We start from the raw sequence: 15,717 nt of genomic DNA, 5'->3' as shown, positions 1-15,717 counted from the left end.
TATAGCTACTTTTGGAGTAGATAACGTAAAGGAGGCTACGTCAGCAATACATTGGTAAGAACAGAAAATCGGAGACCACGGTCAGATAGCGTTACTAGCAGAAGTTTCCATGTTTTGGTGAAATCAAAATGGAGGCATTCCTCCTAGACCACAACACGGTCAAACAAGTAAGATTCCATTAAGGTGAAGTAGAATTGTTAAAGAAGAAAGAACTGGAAGGGAACCTGAATGGTCAGTGTGAAAGCCATACAGGTTTCTTCTGCCTTAATAAAGCATTCCCATTCATTCTCATGGTTTTAAGTGACGTTTAAATGGTGATCTCAGATCTGTAGCTTCAGCCTTGACCTCTCAGCTCAGTTTCATGTTTGTGAATCCAAAGACAAAACCACTTGAACCCTCCACTGGTAGCCCAAACTCAACAGGTCCAAAGTAAACTCATCACTTTCTGCCCTTCCTCTCCATTCAAATTTTATTTCTTTTCCTATTATGCCATAGGGGTTCATGACACTGTCACCCACCGAGTCACTAAATGTCAGAAACCTGCAAGTTACGCTGGACTTCCTCACTCACACAGCACCTTTCATCCATCACCAAACACTCCTTGCTTCTCTTACCATCTGAATTTATCTTGAATCCTTCCTATATTTATTTCCATTTCTATTACACATCCCCGTCAGGCTTGGTCATATCACCTCTGGGTTATTATCCTCCTAATTTCTTTTCTCACCTCCCAACTTACCATCTTTCCTGCTCTTCATTGCAATAAAATCGGTCTTCTAAAAATTGAATTCCAACCATACTACTCCAGTGTAGCTCCTTACAGTATAGCTCCTTACAAAGTTAAAAAAAGTAGCTCCTTATAATAGCATACAAGGCTCTCCATAAACTTGCTTTTGTCTATTTCTTCAGCCTTGACTCCCATGATTTACACATTATGCTTCAGTAAATCGGACTCATTCATGTAACACACTGTGGAATATATTTGTAATTTTCTCATACTGTACTGTCTTGAACACCCTCTCTCTGCTTTGCTTTGGTGGGCTATATCTATTTCTTCTTGAAGCCTTGCATCAGTGTACCTCATGCCTGAATCATTAGGTTGGATGAACCGTTGTCGATGCTCACAGCACCTACTACTATGATCTTGGTTTTTACCACATCATGTAAAAAGTTTCAGGTTATCTGCATTGTATTTTTGAGACTGTAGTTATCACTATTTGGATCTCCTCACCTAGCACAATAAATGCCTCTCAATAGAAAATCAATACATATTTGTGGGAGTGAATTAACCTGAATTGCTTTGAGAATGTTTTGTGATGTCAATATATATCTTAATATAATTTAGTAGAAGCAGTGATATAATATAACCTGTAGCCAACTTTCAAAACCCATCGCTCATCAAATTTAAGAAAATGGAAAACTATCCTTTTCTTGCTAAACAACAACACAAAATATTGAGGAGAGACATGTGAAGACATCATGTCTATTTTTCTTAATACAATGAAATAAAACAATCTCGTTATTCTCAAATGCTTTTCAACGAACATTTTTGCATCATGTTTACCATTTTTATTAAAGATATAAATTCTGGAATACAACTTATTTATTTTATTATTTTATTTTTTTTTAAAGTTTCTTTTGATTCTTAATTTTGAGAGAGAGACTGCAAGGGGGGCAGGGCAGAGAGAGAGAGAATCCCAAGCAGGCTCCGTGCCAGCAGCATGGAGCCCGATGCTGGGCTCCAACCCGTGAGCTGTGAGATCATGACCCGATCCAAAACCAAGAGTCAGACCCTTAGCTGACTGAGCCACCCAGGCACCCCAGAATACAACGTATTTAGCTTGCTCCTTTAACCTTCTACTATACACTGTCATTTTTGTTCACAAATTAATCTGTGTGCACTCTTTTTCTTGTCACCTACGCCTCAAGCACACCCCTGTCACCCATTGCAATATGATGCAAGCACTGTGCACTGTAATGGGGCTCTGTTCCGATAAAGGTGGCCTTGTTTTCCCAACAAAGGACCCTCTGCAGTTCCTTTTCCTTTATCTCTAATTACAATGTTATGCTGTGAATAACTGACTTTTCAGATTTCCCACTAGAAACTTCCATTACTTTACTGTTTCCTGATTTTCCTTCTAGCTCTCTGCCCCTAAGTTTTCTTACTGTTTCTCCTAAGCTGTGGTTATCATGCCCCGAGAAGGTAGCTGAGGTCATTGGCAAGAGTGAAATCTCTGAAGAGAAATGGCCCTCAGTGAAAGCTCAGAGTATCTCTGTAATACCCACTGGTGAAGGCAGAAAAGCTCAACATTACAGTGGAACGAAACCCAGGAGAGCAGGGCCGTGAAAGCAGAAGTTCCATGGAAACCAAAGGATTAAAGATTTTTAGGAGCTAGGACTGCTTGATGCTGGGTTTCAAACTAGCGTTTCTACACACATAACATGTCCACCTTCAAGAGATGTATGGATCTCACAAATTCTGTAGATACAAACCAAATGGGCCTTCTTCCATCCAGCGTTAGCACTTTTCCACACAATCTTCCCACTGATGATCCCTTTCACTATGTACCCAGATACCGAAGCCAGAAATATAGAAGGCATTCTGAGATTCTTCCTCCCACCTTATCCACTACATCTAATTAGTCATCAAGTTTTATCAAATTCCTAAAACAATAAGCTATCTATTTCACCACACTGCTTAAAAATTTTTAGTACATTCTCATTGCCTTCAAGATAAAATCTTAAACTTTAAGTAGGGCATGCGAAGCCCTTCATAATCTGATTCTGCATTAAATTGTCAAAATAATTCATTTGAGGGGCGCCTGGGTGGCTCAGTCAGTTAAGCCTCTGACTCTTGATTTCAGCTTCAGCCCTGAGATAGGCTCTGTGCCGACAGTGGGAGCCTGCTTGGGATTCTCTCTCTCTCTCTTGCTCTGTTCCTACCCCACTTGTGTTTTCTCTCTCTCAGAATAAATAAATTTAAAAAAATAATAATTCATTTGAGTAGGGTGATTTTCATATCCTGGATTAATTTTTTAAAATAATTTTACCAGGTTGGAAATAACAACTCATAGTTAAAAATAAATATAAATTGATCTTAAAACGATAAATATAAAAAAGAACATATGTTTCTCCATATATACTAGGGGCTGCTGACAGTACGTGATGCTGGGCCAACTATATAGAAGCGTAGTAGTAAAAGGGAGAAAAAGAATTAGAATGCCCGGATCACCAAAATAAATGAATATATTATTGTATACATTTTGAGGAAAAAAACCCAGAGATTTTTTGGTCTAGAAGTATTATATTTAAAAATTCCTTTTAAAACAATCCCGTTGACAATGGCATCAAAAAGAGTAAATTATTTAGGAATACATTTACCCAAAAAGTGGAAAGATCCATACACTGAAAACTATAAAACTTTGATGAAAAAAACTGAGTGAACAACAAGTAAAGGAAAGCTATTCCATGCTCATGGATTGGAAAAGTTGATATTGTTAAAATGTCCGTAGTGCTCCAATCAGTCTACATATTCGATGTGATGCCTACCAAATAGATTTTTCCCAGAAATAGAAAAAACAACTCTAAAATTCATACGGAAGCACCGAAGACCCTAAATAGCCAAAAACAATCTTGAGAAAGAACAAAGTTGGAGGCATCATACTTCCTGATTTCGCACCGTATTACCAAGCTACAGTAATCAAAAAGGTATGGCACTGTCATAAAAACAGACATATGGGCCAGTGGAACAGAATTGAGAGCCCAGAAGTAAACCCACACATTTAATGTAAACTGATCTTTGGCCAATGTGCTGATAGTGCAAAATGAGGAAAGGACAGCCTCTTCAAGGAACCGTGCTAGGAAAACCGGGCAGCCACATGGAAACTGTTTCCACATGAAACTGGACCACCATCACACCACACAAAAAAAGTCAATTCAAAAGGGATTAGAGACTTGAACGTGAAGACCTGAAACTGTAACACTTCTGGAAGAAAACATAGGGGGGAAGCTGATGACATTGGTCTTAGCAGTGATTTTTTTTTTGGATTTGTCACCAACAGCCAAGGCAACAAAAGTGAAAAAAATAAACGAGATGACATCAAACTAACAGGCTTCCGTGCAGCAAAGGAAACTGTCAACAAGATGAAAAGACAACCTATAGAATAGGAGCAAATATTTGCAAACCACACATCCAATAAGGGGCTAACATCCAACATATACAAGGAATTCATATGGAGATGGAGAAAAGGAGTCCCTTTTGCCCTGTTGGTGGAGAGGTACATTGGTACAACTACCATGGAAAACAGTATGGAGGATCCTCAAGAAATAAAAAACAGAAAATAAAGCATAGATTGCAAGAGTCAACCAAGACGGTGACCTGGGAGGCTCCTGAGCCCCCCTCTGCTCCCCAGATGCCCCGAATGTACAGCTAAACACAGAGCCATTTTCTCTGCCAGCAACCAGCTGAAGGATTCCTATACACAGGATGAATGAGAAGACCCACATCAAAATGGGTAGGAAAGGCTACTCTTGCAATAGACCCCACCCCTGGCACAGCAGCACCACATCAAGAGGGAGCCCCCCCCCCCCCACTCCCCGCTTCTCCCTGCAGAATGAAGGGCTGGACCTCCTATCTAGCACTCTACTTTTTTTAAATGTTTTTTTTTTATTTTTGAGAGAGAGAGAGAGAGCATGAGCTGGGGAGGGGCAGAGAGAGAGGGAGACACAGAATCTGAAGCAGGGTCTAGGCTTTGAGCTGTCAGCACAGAACCTGACGTGGGGCTTGAACTTGTTTACTGAAAGATCATGCACTTAACTGGAAGCTTAACCGACTGAGCCACCCAGGTGCCCCACCTAGGACTCCAATTTTTAAGACAGCCATCAGAGGGAGGGCTCCCAAAATACCTAGCTCTGAATGCCAGTGGGATTACGTCCAAGAGATTCACAAAACTACAGCAAACAAACAAACAATTCTTATGGGCATGAGCACTCACTTGCCCTATACCCACGAGGGCTCAGCACAAAGAGCAGGCAAAATCTCCCATTTTCCAGTCTTTCCTTTAAAGGGGTTTCCCTGCATGCTTTAAAACCTGCTGTCTGATGGTCAGGCTTTTAATGTAGCAGACACTAGGGGCTGGCTGTGATTTTCCTCAGAGACCAGAGAAGCTGGCCACTACTCTCCCACCTCCTCCTTCCAGCCCACTCCAATAATAACACCAAGATGCCAGTGTCTCTCTGGAAGGGTTTTGTATACATATCTGTGACCCCAGCTTTTGCAGCTGCTACCCAAGATGGGCCTTCAATTTCCTGGTCCTAGTAGTCAATGGGGCTTATATTCATGAGTCCCACAGGACCGTAGCAAACAAAGGAATGTTCTTAACAAGTACAGCAAACCCCTCTGTTGGCTATATGCCTGGGCCCGGCACAGAGGGAGCAGGCAAAAATACCCATCTCATAATTTCGCATATGCTATACTTACCTATATACTATCCCAGCTGCTGCCTAAGGATCCAGCTTCCAATCAACCTGCATCTAGGTGCTGACTGTAATTCTCTCCTTTGGGGCACAGAGGTCTTGGTATATCCTCAACTAATGGATGCCACCAAGAGCAAAGAAGGAAACTTGCACACTCAGAAAAGTTTGAAAGACAAACTAAGAGCTTGGACCAGGCTGGTTGCATCATTATTCACAATAGCCAAGGCATAGAAACAACCTAGATGTACGTCCATAAATAAATGGATGAAATGCGGTGTACATATACAAAGAGATATTATCCAGCTTTTAAAAAGGATATCCTGCTATTTGCGATAATATGGATGAAACTGGGGGGCATTATGCTAAAATAAATAAGCCAGACAGAGAAAGACAAGTAACACATGATGGTATCACTTATATGTGGAATCTAAAAAGAACTCAGCTCACGGAAACAGAAAACAGAAAAATAGTTACCAGGAACTGGGGAATGAGGGGAAAATATGACGTCGGTAAAAGGGTACAAACTTCCAGTTATAAGACGAATAAGATCTGAGGCTCTAGGGTACAAACTTCCAGTTATAAGACGAATAAGATCTGAGGCTCTAGGGTACAAACTTCCAGTTATAAGATGAATAAGATCTGAGGCTCTAGGGTACAAACTTCCAGTTATAAGACGAATAAGATCTGAGGCTCTAATGTAAAACATGGTGACTGTAATTGGCAACACTGTTTTATAAAATTGATACTTGCTAATATAGCTGAACTTAAATGTTCTCACAAGAAAAAGAGAGAGAGAAGGAGAGGAGAAAAGAAGGGATGGAAGGAAGGAATTGAAGGCAGGTAGGAAGGAAGGGAGGGAAGGGAAAGGAAGGGAGGAGACAGGTGAGGTGATGGGTATGTTAGTTAACCGGAAGGGAGAAGTCCTTTCACAATATATATATGTAAAATCATCTTGTTGTACGCTTTAAATATCTTACCATTTTATTTGTCAATTATACCTCAATAAAGCTGGGAAAAAAGAATTCTCCCTTAAGTTTTGCAATTGAGCAAGACATTTTACCCTTTCAAGAAATCACTCGTAATTATGTAGTATTCTAATTTCTCCAGAGACTTAAATGTTCTTGACAGACTACATTAAGTAAAACTGTTTAAAAAACAAATAATAGGATTAGATTTTGACCTTTAATTTTATATGCAATATATCCTGCCAACTGAGAGTAAATAATTACATTATTAATTTCAATATTTTTTCTTTGCACTGCACTTAATTTGACTTTTTCAAATCAGTTCACATTTAATTTTTAATATAAAGATAGATATTGTTTTGATCTGTCTAGAGGAAAATGTTAAACATGACCCTTGTCAAAGAGAATCAAGATTAAAGAACAATTCATAAAACTAGAATGACCTGAAGTTAACGTAAACTAGTAACTAAACCAACAATAAGCTTGTGCATTTGTATAGATTTTTATTTTGCTTTTACTGCTGCATTCAGTAGGTTTCAAAGGAAAAAATCTTCTTTTTCTAGTGAAGGTATAATTTAGGAAAAGTCAACAGTGAATTTCCAGTGATTGCATGAGTAGCTGGATAAGTTACACACAAAGAATCCTGTGAATAAGCCATATTCTCTTAAGAATGAGTTTCTTTAGATACAAATTTATTGAATCCCCAGAAGTATAGCTTCCAGACACGCATCTTTAGTATTGATATGTCTGTCCATTCTAAGATAAAGTTAAAAATACAGTAAGTATACATTCATGTCTGGGACGCTAGAATGACTGAAGTCGAGTTCCTAGAGGGTTAAGATTCTGTTTCTGATATTAATTCTTTCAAAAAATATCGTAGTCTGTTTTTCCACTATTCAATATGAGGAGGCTTTCAGGAAACAAAACAAAACAAAAAACAAGGTATGTCTCTGTCCTTAAGAATTCTTCACTCTACAGCAGAAATTAATGAAATATTATTGATAAAACACACAGAGCAATGCTTGTTGGAAAGTTGGCTTTCAAGAAATGGTAGTTGATGAGGTCCTCCATGATTATTGTCACTATACTTTTGTAAGCATTAGTGTTTAGAGTGAGAACACATCGCCTAAGAATTCACATTCTAGCAACCTGAACTCTCTGAGATACACTCTAACGTAAGCTCTGCACGAAAAATGGGTATTGATAAGTCTGTATTGTAAAGCTCATTTGAGTGTTCCTCAGATCTTCATTCTTAATCTGTACAAGGAATAGGGCAGAAACATGCTAGCTATTCATCACAATATTGATTCCCACTTCTGCCTGGGCACATACCTGATTGGCCTTTCCCAGACTTCCTTACAGTTATGGCCATATGACTGTATTGGGGGGAAGTGAATACAGGTAGAAATGATGTATGCTACTTTCAAAGCCTGGCCCATAGAAACGTCTCGTATCTTTCAGTAACTCAGTCTGCATGGTTGGACGGATATTAACACATGGAGTGTGCCTTGTACTACAAGTGGCAAGACCCCCAAGGAAGCCCCACATACCCCATGCTACCAGTTGAATATTCTATAAGCAAGAAATAAATTTCTATTGCATTTAGCCACTGAGGTTTTGGGGTTTATGACTCACAGAGCTAGTGTTAACTCATCTATTAATACAGTGAGGTAAAGAATGAAAAATTTTTGGAGTGTCTACTGTGTACTAAACCTCTTTATTCTCCCAGCCAAATCTACAAATTTGCCAAAAGCAGTCTCATTCCACAACGGGGAAACTGATGCTTGAGTTAAATAACTTTCCTGGCATCCTCAGCCATTAAGTTGCAGAATAAGAACTGCCTCAAAGACTGTATTTTCAACAATACATCCTCTTAGACTCTGGGTGGCTTTTAACAATTGGATGATAAGGGTTCCATTTTTATGACAGGTTTAAGGCTATAAATCAGAAAAATAGGAATTCTGAAATCTGAAATCACAGACAACAAATAAACTCTAAAAAAAATGAAACAAATGTTCACAAAACAGAGGCTCAGAGCCATCTGTTGGGTAAACAGCTGTAATTAACTTTAGAGATACTGATATTATCTGTGTACTACAGTCCTAAAGCATGGTTAATACACTCAATCATTATCCTGAGTCAGAAAGAAAACGAAAATTTTATTTTTATACAGTGTTTAAGATAGAGAACTATGCAGTTTTATTAAACAGAGTTCTTGAAATAGAAGTGATACATAATAAACTGCACGTTAGATTGTACAATTCTATCCATTTTGCTGTGTGTGTGTGTGTGTGTGTGTAGTATATATGTAAAACGATCATAAAATCATCATCAGAATCAAGATAATGAACATATGCATCACTTCCAAAATTTTCCTCTGTCCCTTTATCACCTTCCCACATTTTACCATACCCACTCTTTCCCAGCAAACTCTGTTCTGCCTCTTGTCACCACAGATTATTTTCTAAAATTCTGTAGAAATGGAATCATATAGCCTGTGCTTTTTTCTGTCTGGCTTATTTCACTCAATGCGTGTATCTGAGAGTCATGTGTGCTGTGGTGTGTAATAATAATTCACTCCTTTTCATTCTGAGTGGTTTTGCATGGTGATTATATATACAATTTGTTTATTCACATGTTGATGGACTTTTTGTCCTCCAGTTTTTGACTGTTACAAAATAAGCTTTTATAAACATTTATGAACACATATCTGTATAAACGTATGCTCTGGAAAAATACACAGGAGAGTAATCACTTGGTCATATAGTAAGTCACATTTAATATTTAAGAAACTCCCATACTATTTTTCAACACATTTGGACCATTTTACATTCTCACCATCAGTGTACAAGAATGAAAATTCCTCCAGAGACACCTGGGTGGTTTAGTCGGTTGAGCATCTGACTTTGGATTCAGGTCATGATCTCGTGGTTCGTGGGTTCAAGCCCCACATCAGGCTCTGTGCCTGGAGCCTGCTTCGGATGCTGTGTCTCCCTCTCTCTCTGCCCTTTTCCCGCTCCTGCTCTGTCTCTCAAAAATAAATAAATGTTAAAAAAATGAAAGAATGTAAGGGCATCTGGGTGGCTTAGTCTGCTGAGCATCTGACTTTGGCTTAGGTCATGATCTCACAGTTCATGAGTCCCAGCCCTGCGTTGGGCTCTGTGCTGAAAGCCTAGACCCTGGAACCTACTTCAGATTCTGTGTCTCCCTTTTCTGTGCCCCTCCCTTGCTCACGCTGTCTCTCTCTCTGCCTTCCAAAAATAAATAAACGTTAAAAAATTAAAATAAAAAAAGAATATAAATTCCTCCATATTCTCACTAGTATTTGGTATGCTCAATCATCCTAATCGTAGACATTTTAAGATGTGTGTAGAGGTATTTCCTTGTGGTTTTAACTTGCATTTACCTACAAACTAACGATCTTGGACATATTTATAATGTGCCCATTTGCCATCTATATATGTCCTCTAGTAAAATATCTTTAAATTTTTTGTCTATTCTTAATTGTTTTTCTGTCTTATTATCATTGAGTTTTGAGAGTTCTTGATAGATTATGGGTAGAGTTCTTTATGAAATATGTTACTTGCAAAGATTTTCTCCCACCCTATGGTTTGTGTATTCTTTTTCTAAACAGTGTCTTTCCAAGAGTAGAAGTCATTAATTTCTGTGGAATCCAATTAATTAATTAATTAATTAATGTCTATTTTTGTGAGAGGGAGAGACAGAGAGACGGAGTAAGTAGGGGAGGGGCAGAAAGAGAGGGGGACAGAGGATTCAGAGCAGGCTCTGTGCTGACAGGAGAGAGCCTGATACAGGCCTCAGACCTACAAACTGTGAGATCATGACCTGAGCCGAGGTCGGACGCTCAACCAACGCTCAACCCAGGCACCACTCATTATTTTATTTATTTATGGGCCATGAAGTCGGTGTTGTGTCTAAGAAACCTTTGCTTCAGCCAAGATCACAAAGGTATTTTTCTTTAGTTTTATTTAAGAAGTCATAGGGTTTTAGGTTTTCCGTTTTAGTTGATGATCCATTTTGAGTGAGTTTTGATGCTCAAAATTATACTATTTCCATTTTACAACGTTCATAATCAGTTTTACTTCATCTCTATTTTCTAGGTACATCTGACAAACATCCAGCTCACAAAAGCCAAGTGACTTGCATCAGGCCACATATCTAATATGTATTGTGGTTGAGATTTGAACCCAGATAGCCAATCTCCAAAGCCCTTGCCTCTTCTGTCCTGCACCGCCCTGCCTCTGCTGAATGCTCAGGCCTTCCTCCGTGGCTCTGACTCTGGTCTGTGTGCTGGAGGGGTTGGCAAAACCAGCCAATCTGGGAGGAAACCTGACACCAGGAAGAGTGAGGTAGTTATGAAAAAGTCTGGGTCCTTGCTTATGTTATTAGGGTAAAGACAGAAAAAGAACAGTGACCAGATACTCTTACTGTCACATCTGTCAGAACCAAAGGAGAAGCATGGGAATCCTGGGTGCAGGAATCAGGGGTGAAATGGGGAAGGTCATAAATACCTGATCAGGTGCCAACAGCAGGAGTAAAGCCATTTAGTTCCGGGCCCAAACTCAAGTGTAAACTCCATGAAAGCATTGACTACATCATCTGTGCCCTTTGTTGTATCTACACCCCTCATAGATAGCTGGTGCAAAATAAATATTTTTGGGGGATCAAATGAGTTAAATAACTAAACCTGTCTCTCAACTGTAGTGATGTCCTCCATGTGAACCCCATTTTTCCTCCAATATTTCATTTCAGCAAGCATTTTTTTGAGCCTCTTGTATGCAGAAGGCATTGGGATAAATGCCAAAGGGGTTCCAGAGAGAGGGTAAGATTGAATCTTTGCCCTCAAAGAATTTGTAGTCTAGTGAGAAATGAGAAATAGAAACAGCTAATATAAGACATAATTATATATATGCTAAATCTATAGAAGCTTTGACTTGGCAAGAAGGAATAATTGAACTTAATAGAGATGCCTCCTTCTGCGCACTAGGATGATAATCTGTATGAAGTAGGTTCTAGAAAATGTTGCTAGTTTCCTATAAATTTGGTAATTTTCCTTTAATTAGTCCAGTGATAAATGGAGAAATCTTTCCCCATACAAACTATTCTGCTTAGGAGCGCCTGGGTGGCTCAGTTAGTCAAGCTCCCTACTCTTGATTTTGGCTCAGGTCATGATCTCACAGTTCCTGAGATCGAGCCCCGTGTCAGGCTCTGGCTTACAGCGTGGAACCTGCTTGGGATTTTCTCCCTCTCTCTCTATCCCTCTCCCCTGCTTGCTCTCTCTCTCTCTCTCAAAATAAGTAAATAAACATTAAAAAAATAAAAGATCCTGCTTAAAAATACCAATGGAGTGAGTGCATTACAGTTTTTAAAATTTTTTTATTTGAGAGAGAGTGCGAGCTAGAGGAGGGGAGGGGTGGGGCAGAGAGAGAGAGAGACACAGAATCCAAAGCAGGCTCCAGGCTCTGAGCCATCAGCACAGAGCCCAACGCAAGGCTCGAACTCACCAGCAGTGAGCTCGTGACTTGAGCCAAAGTCGGATGCCTAACCGACTGAGCCACCAGGCACCCCTACCTGAGTACCTCACATTTTTAAAACATATCCCACTTCTTACATGGAGCTTTCCTGTCACTCCGACTCTTTAGTTTTGGAATCTCAGGTGGCTCTTCTAGTCAAGTCTGTAACTAGTAGCACAGATTATGTTCTTTACAGATATTAAATTAAAATAAGCCCTCCTGGGGTGCCTGGGTTGGTTAAGCTTCAGGCTCTCAGTTTTGGCTCAGGTCATGATCTCAGGGTTCACGGGTTCAGGCTCTGTGTCAGCTCCGTGCTGCTAGCCCGGATCCTGCTTGGGATTCTTTTTCTCCCTCTTTCTGCCCCTCCCCCACTCGTTCTCGTTCTCTCTCTCTCTCTCACGCACAAGATAAATAAACATTAAATTTTTTTAAATAAAATAAAATAAATAAAATAAACTAAACCCTCCTGATACGTCAGCCCATTCCTTTCTCCCTCCCCCCCACCCCCACTCTTTTTTTACTGGTTGATAACATCCAAGTTGAGAGGAATGAGGTGGTCACAGAACGTTCCTCAGAGAATTCAGACTTTGCACAGTTCCTGCGTTAGGCCGTCCAATACTGTACAGGCAGCTGGAAAAAGATTTCAGGTGCAAGTGTGAATATTTGATGTTTCAAAGCTCAGCTCCTCAAGTTTGATTTCGCAATATCACACCTTCGACTGCGCTTCGTCGCGCGGCTCTCAACTCTGTTCGCTACCCCCGAACAAGGGGGGTCAAGGGGGGTGAAGGGACAGAAGTGCCAAAATGCCCTCTGCCTCCCTTGTACACATACGCTCGTTCATCGGTGTGAGGAAAGCCACCATCTCAGCCTCCTTGAGCAAGATGCATTTAACTTTGATGCAGCTGGCAATAGGGAGCTGCCGAGGTCTTTTAGTTGACAATGAGGGACAGTAAAAAAAAAAAAAAAGGAAAGAAAGAGGTGTCACTGAATGCCGCACCAAAAGAAGAGAGAAATCAAATTGTTGAAAAGCAACATTCTTTAGAGCTTGATTCCGTTCAAATGAAGTCCCGAAAGTATTCAGCTTCCCTGCTCCTTTAATCGATTATAGGAAAATGCAAGGAAACAGAAAACAGAAAATTTAAAGGATAAAATAAAGAAAAGGGGGCAGTTTTGGAGACCTCCCACTCCTGACCTGATTCTGGTAGGATTGGAGAAAAAAGCAAAAACCAAAAAACACCAACAGGGGGAAACCCATCTCCAACTGCCAGTCACACCTGGACTGGCCCTAATTAAGGAAAAATTGAACAGGGTTGGTTCTTAAAACAATGAGTTTATGTCATTTTGGCAGAATGTTTTTCTCTTTTTGACCTTTTTTTTTTTTTTTGCCTTTTGAGAAAGTATAAAAGAAAATCATTTAAAAATAGCTTGGAAGGGGCACCTGCGGGGCTCAGTTGGTTGAGCATCCGACTCCTGCTCAAGTCATGATCTCATAGTTTGTGGGTTCGAGCCCCGCGTAGGGCTCTGTGCTGACAGCTTAGAGCCTGGAGCCTGTTTCTGATTCTGTGTCTCCCTCTCTCTGCCTCTCTCTCTCTCTCTCTCTCTCTCAAAAACTGAATAAAACATTAAAAAAAAATTAACAATAGCCTGGAAAATGCACCTGTTTTTTTTTCATATACTGTTCTGTTGAGTTGAGCTTCTGAAAGACCTGATTTAATTTTTAAAATCCTGACTTGTCAAGGACCAATAAATTCGTAAAATAACAAAATGTGTTTCAATGTCACAGCAGTGTCAGACTCACAGATTTTTTTAAATGTTTACTCTTACTTTTGGTTCTTAATTCTCCACAGACCAGCATCAAATATTTGCAGACCAGCTGTCGTTGACAGATGTCTGAGTAGAAGCTGATCGAGAACATTGGGGGTCACAAGGTTAGTCATATACATATTATAGTTCAAGTGACCCACCAAAGTACAGCTTTAAAGAGGGCAGCTTCTGGAATGTCAGGCAGGCTCTAGTCTATTTCTGTCTTGGGTATTCTTCAAATGGGACTCAGGCACTCAGTGAGGTGTTTGATGTCACTTATCCAGAGCTCACCAGGCTTCCCCTTCCCTTCCTCAGACAATCAGTCCGTTAATCTCAGTTCCCTTGACAAGCCAGGGATTGGGTTGACTCCTTCCGGCACCTTGCTCTTTTGCATCAATGCCGGTGCATTTCAGCCACTGCAGGAGACCTTGTCTTGAAAAGGTTTCCCCTGAGTGGGTCCAAGAAAACCTGCCTCGGAAGTAGCCTTCCCTCTCAGCCAGTGACTGCTTGCCCTTCTTTTCCATTCCCCTGAGCAATGGCTTTGCTACATAAAAAATAATAATAATAATAATAATAATAATAATAACAATCAAGTAAGGGATAAGAACACAGGAGGCAAAATCATGAACAGATGAGAGGGCTGTTCATTTGCGGAGAGTTCCAGAAAATACTGAAATAGAGATTTGGTTTGGGAAAATCCTAAAATAGAGATTGGGTAACGACTGGAGTGAAAGTTTCATGCTGAGAACTAAGTAGATGATTGCAATGGATGATTGTAAATTTCAGAACTTAATATACGTAATTGCGCTGAACAAGACTCCCACTCTCCACCTGCGATGGAGCCACACGAGGCAGATGAATATGGCCAGAGATGCAGACACAGCCATGCTGCCCTATCTCGCTTTAAAGAGACGATCACTAAGCACAACTGGTCCTTAACGCTGTCCAACCATCCCACTACATCTCTCTAGCCCAGTACTCTCTCTTCATCCTACCTCAGTGGCATCTGCAGATGACTAGAGCTTACGACAGTCAGCAACGGACCGTTTGGTTGCCTTCTGCATAATACTCTGCCCCAGTCTGCAGATTACTACGTGAGGAGCCCTGACCACTAACTTGAAGATAAGCTGCTCCAGTTCTCCCAGAGAATGAGGCTCAATTCTTTTGAGAAGAGCCCAGGAAGTTTCTTCTGGGCCGCTTATGATCTCATGCACCTATGTCGAGTGCCAGGCTTTGAATCCAATTCATTTTTATCCCCCTTGTTTATCCCTCTTCTAACTCCTTCACTCCTACCAATACCTTGCAAGTGCTGGCCCAGAGCCTCTTGGAATCCATTTTACCTGCCAACATGTTTTTCTTGAAATATCTATTGATGTTCCCAACAAGTATCCAGCTCATTAAATTAAAAAGTCTCAGGGCACCTGAGTGACTCAGTTGGTTAAGCATCTGACTCGATTTTGACTCAGGTCATGGTCTCATAGCCTCTAGATCAAGCCCCGGATTGAGCTCTGTGCTGAGTGTGGAACCTCCTTGACATTCTCTCTCTCTCCCTCTGCCCCTCCCCTATGTGCTCTCTCTCTCTCTCTCTCTCTCTCTCTCTCTTTCTCTCTCCTAAAAAGAAAGAAAGAAAGAAAGAAAGAAAGAAAGAAAGAAAGAAAGAAAGAAAGAAAGAAAATAAGAAATTAAAAAGTCTCAAGCTAGGGTATATATCAAAACATTTTTTTTTAAGTTTATCCATTTATTTTGAGAGCTAGAGAGACAGAGAGATAGAGAGAGAGAGAGAGAGAGAACAAGCGAGTGAGCTGGGGCTGAGAGAAGGAGAGACAGAATCCTAAGCAGGTTTTCCACTATCTGCATAGAACCCCATGCGGGGCTTAAACTCACAAACCATGAGATCATGACCTGAGCCAAGATCAAGAGTCAGACTCTTAATCAACAGA

The sequence above is a fragment of the Leopardus geoffroyi genome, chromosome D3, assembly GCF_018350155.1.
Source record: "Leopardus geoffroyi isolate Oge1 chromosome D3, O.geoffroyi_Oge1_pat1.0, whole genome shotgun sequence".
Taxonomy (NCBI): Eukaryota; Metazoa; Chordata; class Mammalia; order Carnivora; family Felidae; genus Leopardus; species Leopardus geoffroyi.
This window is presented reverse-complemented; position numbering follows the sequence as displayed.